General features: G+C 41.0%; 1 protein-coding gene across 3 annotated transcripts in view; it reads right to left on the bottom strand.

Annotated features, from left to right (window-relative positions):
- Positions 1 to 5048, bottom strand: part of RNF144B (ring finger protein 144B) — a 95950-nt gene that overhangs the window by 50195 nt on the left and 40707 nt on the right. The window contains exon 1 of one of the 3 annotated variants that reach the window (XM_017730695.1): positions 3002 to 3442. The exons of 1 other annotated variant lie outside the window; for it this stretch is intronic. The gene's annotated coding sequence lies outside the window, so the exon portion shown is untranslated. Of the gene's footprint in view, positions 1 to 3001; positions 3443 to 5048 lie in introns of those variants that run through there. One more of the 3 variants, XM_008630907.2, reaches the window with a different exon arrangement.

Genomic DNA, 5048 nt, shown 5'->3' with positions numbered 1-5048 from the left:
AGATACTATATTTTTTTTTTCTTTTTTTGTCTTTTTTTTTTTGTGTTTTAGTATCTCCTTGCAGTGACCTACTTTATGAATGTAAAGCCCATTCAGTTCCCACTGAGCCGAAACCATTTAGAAGACACAGAACGATTACTGAACACTATTTTCTTACTGATCAGCAAAAAGTTATTTGGCACAAGCATCTCTGTAAATGTTTGTCCAAGACTAGGTAAATTTGCAGTGTTCGATGGCCCTCAGACCTGTGCTTCTGTCAAGTGAGAAGGCTCATAGTCTAGCACTGGAGCCCAGCTGTGCTTCAGCAGAAATACAGAATGCTGGAGGCTGAGCTTAATATCATTGCTGTCTTTCCCTTCGGATCTGTTCTTTCTTGTTTTGTTCAATGTTTCTCTTTGCAGACCAAAAGAAGATTAATTTTCAAATGGAATGAATGTTAAGGGCAAAGAAGAGAATTTGTGAAGTGCATTATATCGGGCTCTGCTTTGGCACAGAGAAACGCAAGGAAGAGGAGGGAACTGTACCCACCTCTGGGCAAGCACCCAGAGGAAAAGCACAGCTCCAGAATCAGGCTCACGAAGCTGAAGGCAATGTCTGCTTTAGGATGTGCAAGGAGGTCTGATGGACTCAGTTCACAGCAACGCTGGCAGCCTGCCACAGTATTTTGTTCACGTGTGCCTGAGATATCCATGGGCCCAGAGCTGTAATTATGGTCTCAGATATCACAGTACTACTAGCCCAGGAGATATTTATGGATCTGATATGTACAACCTACAGGCACTGTGAAGTTTCAGACACATTCAAGAAAACTCCCCACTCAACAAGAGGGACAGCAAGTCTATAGCAGTTCTTTCGAGCTACATCAAAGCAACACACTCCACTGGGTCTCACCACTAAAAGTCACTGAAAGGTCTGGACAGGGTGAACTGCAGGCACAGGGCTCAGGCTCACACCACCGATATTATCAGAGGCATACTAATGAGCTGCAAACCAGGTTAAGCATTAGCACTGCTTGTTTCCCTATGGAGTGACTTGCTGCTTCTCACTTGCTGCATTTTAAAGTAACAATAATAATATGGACAAGTACATTCTTTCCTCCACCAGAAGGGAAAGGGCAGACAACCACTTCTACACTATTAGTTTCTACAAAGCTTATGAAGCATTTAGAGAACAGAGTGCAATCCAAGAACCTACCTAGAGAGAAAAACTCCATATTGTTTGCTATTTATATTGATAACTTCTGCCCCAAAGCATACTATCACACAAACAAAATCACCAAAATGTCACATCTGCAGGAAAGATCATGACCACCAGCAAGGTGCACGCAGAATACACTTCAGCATGGGGAACAGAAACTTTACCAGGTTGCCAAATGTTAGTTCTACATGAAGCCTGGGGAGGTTTCTGTGTCCTTGTGTGAGCAGACAGGACTTTGTGTGAAATACCCCCATCAGACAGCAAGATGCATGGGAGAAAATGAGTCTGATTCTCATCATACTGGCTTGGCTCTGGAGTAGCTCTGGTTTATTTTGAAAGAATACCTCCCACTTTACTACAGCTTTAGACACATTGCAAACACACACTTGTCAATCCATAATCTAAAGCATTACTTTCAGCAGTGTAACTGCAGCCATGCCCTTATCAATGTGGTACTTTCTCCAAAATAGCTTGTGTTTATTGACGGAAGGGTTTCAGCCACTTTCACGTTAAAGCAACAACCCAGACCCCCACTCACATTCAGGCATAGACAAGTCCTATACAGGACAAGAATCACAACATTTTGAAAAATATTTCAGGACAGGATTTTGAAACTTCTGTTTCCGTAAATATTGGAATCCCAAACCCAGTGCCTGCCCTTAACAAGTCCACTTGCCCTTCAGGCTGAGGGCAGCCAAACATATCAGACTGCTCTGCCTGCTCACACACAGTTGGAAAGCTGCACAGGGGTATTTCAGTCATGGCCTATATCTCTGCTAAAATTTACTTCTTAAAAGCATTCAGTGTCTATTTACCAAGAGGATTGGAAGTCACCCTGCAAGGCATTCTTTACTATAGTAAATCTAAATATTTTACAACTTACAGTGCTCTCTGAAGGAAGACATTTGATATTGCTGCATACAGTTGGGAAGCAGAATGCTTTTGTATTACAGAAATTCAGAGCTCTAAAACAAACTAGACTGAAACATCTTCATTACTAAAGCTGCTTTGCACTGAGAAAGCCTTATGATGAGAAAGCAGTGCAAACATTCCAGCAAATGCAGTTGTCTATTCTTCGTGTCAAAAAAATTTTAAATGCAAACTAGAAAACAAAAGTATGGTGTATATTTTGTATGTGCTTACATAAACCACATAACCCTAAACCCTGAGCAGATTAGAAGTGTACATTAACACGGATTAGAAGTTAACACTTACAATACCGATGAACATATTTTTTCCTTCCTGATACCAGCTGCATGAGACTGTGGCAGAAGAAATGCCTTTAAACCAGGAGGAAACCTCAGCATTTTAAACTCAGCCTTCTTCCAGCTTAATCAGGCATTTTTTCAGTATGAAAGTTCTTCTATTTAAATTAAAACATACTGATAGTATGCCATTTCAGCAACTGCCTTCCACACAGATACATCCTAATACTGCAGCATTTTTAAACACAGATCTTTTCACACAGATATTTCTTTGAAAGTTACACTGACAAAAGTAATTTCACCCTTTTGGGAAGTACTTGATATTGATTTATTTTCAGCCTTTAACAGTCAGGACACCAAGGTTTCCTTTTGCTTCAGCTCTAAGCACCACATAGTTTGATTTTACCTGAACCACAAATAACATTTATTTTAGCTATTTAATAATTCTAGTCCTTACCTCTGGAGAAAAAAACCCCAAAAAACAACCAACCAACCCTCTTCTACTTTCTTCCATTAGAAGCAAAGGCTGGCTTTCTGTTCTTTTAGGCTATCCTTTGCTCTCAAGAAAAAAACCGACAGAAAGCTGTATTCCAACATACCTTGAAAGGAGAGCAGCACTCACACTCACTGCCAGCTGTGTGACTTTTCAGTAGCTGCGCTCAGACTCCGGCGTTCCCAAGCACCACGATGTCACAGACCCCTGAAGCTCGCAGTGAGGAGCGCAGCAGATTGCTCCCACACGCCCTTCCTCTTCTCTGGGTATCTGACAGCTGTACACTTTTAAGGACTGCAGCAGGACTCGCCTCCCAGCCCCTGTGCCACTCCGAGAAATCATCCCCTCCCTGCTATTAAGTGCACGCTGCCATTAGATCCTAAAAGCACGTCGCAGCTTGTATGCAGTAGCTGTGGGAAAGCCGCATTTATTTATACAGGAAGCGTGAGTACAGCACTTCCTACTTCCCATCCGAGACTCAATTCAGCTGCAGGTGATTCCTTAAACCCGGTCAGCTCCCAGCCAATGCACACCCTTACGTTCTGATTTGGGTATCGGTGCAGCTTTTAACCACAACTCCCATCTGAGCCCTGACAAGGTAAAACTGAAAGCAGCAAGGCATTAGATGCTACACTCATAAAAGCCCTCCCAAATTAATGTGTTTTGGGAGAGCAGTTTGCATAGCAGCTGATGTCTGAAACCTTGCTGGCTTCTGCTTGTGGAAAATGTCACCTAAAAAAAAAAAAAAAGTGATTTCTTCACGTTGGAGGGGAAGAGAGCAAAAAATCTAAACTCACAAGTAAAGTACGAGTGTAATTTCAGATCTGAGTGTTTAATGATGATGGTGCTTATCTTATACTGTCAATGCTAAAATTTCACTCTTTAAGCTGTCCCTGTGTGCAAGAGGGGTTGGGAATCCTGCATTTCCGTATTCCAGCAAGGGTGTGATTTACAGCAGCCAAGTAGCAGGAGGATATTTAATTGTGCCACATGACACCAAACCCTCAAGAACTTTTCCTGCTGTAGGAAATGCACCACACCCACAGATAAGAAATATAGATATATCAGAGTGCAGGGGGTGCAGAAAAACAGAAGGAAGTATAGATGTTAATCTATAATTTTCTCCTTATGATGAAATAAGTTTACTTTGTACTTCATGCAATCATTGCTGGCGTTTTGCCTTCAGTACTTTCCTGTGAAAAATTATATATAGGCATTTCTTCCGGGGTGTATAAAAGCTCACAGCTGAGCTTTTAGTTATTTTCAGACAATTATACTGCATAGATTAATTTAGGGAAAAGGCAGTAAGCTTGTGCAACTTTCATTCAGCCTCCTTGCTGAATTACTCCTTTATATTACAGCTTTGCTTGAATTACCATCACATACTCTTTTCCTCTCAGAATAAGTACAAACTTAGAATTTATCTATTTAACACTGGGTGTTATATATAATTTAAAATATATTTATATAATATAATTTATATAATTTATATATACTTTTTTTATATTTATATATTATTTGTATATATTTAGCGAGGGAGGGAGGGAATAATCACCAGAAAAAATATAGCTGTTCCAACATGTGGAATCTTGTTGATCCCTATGGTGTTCATCAACAGGGTTACAACAGGATTTGGCAAACTAGAGCCATGTCACATATACTGCCACTTGAGCTAGCAGAGCATTTCCCAGCAGAAGCAGACATATATAATCTCAGCAGTGGCCAATCCTAGACAGAACTCAAGAAACACTTAGGGCTCAGAGCTATTTTTTTAGGCTCTAGAGCAGTAGTGAAAATGTGAAATTCTTTGTAAAGCTTTATGAGTAGAAAAGGATTCTCCTTCAGTGGTTACATTTTTATCCTCCATGTTCTGTTGTAGTATGAAATAGCTTGAGCCCCTGTCACTACTCTCTTCACTACCTCCTCTTTGTTCCAGCTCCTCTATTTTCTTCCTGCAGGTGCTCCCTTTGCTACTCTGCCTCCATCACACAAGTACTTGCTAGACCACAGATGAAGCTCAGCAAGAAAACTCTTCCAGTTCTCAGCCCCTGTGCTCAGCACCACAGCACTCAAACAGCAAAAGGCAATTATCTCAGGAGAGTGGTGAGAGAGGGAGGATGAAGGAAATCAAGTCATTCATGCAGGTGTAGGGA

The sequence above is a fragment of the Corvus brachyrhynchos genome, unplaced genomic scaffold, assembly GCF_000691975.1.
Source record: "Corvus brachyrhynchos isolate BGI_N302 unplaced genomic scaffold, ASM69197v1 scaffold43, whole genome shotgun sequence".
NCBI classification, from domain to species: domain Eukaryota; kingdom Metazoa; phylum Chordata; class Aves; order Passeriformes; family Corvidae; genus Corvus; species Corvus brachyrhynchos.
Note: the sequence above shows the minus strand (reverse complement) of the source record. Positions and strands in the feature narration are given on the sequence as shown.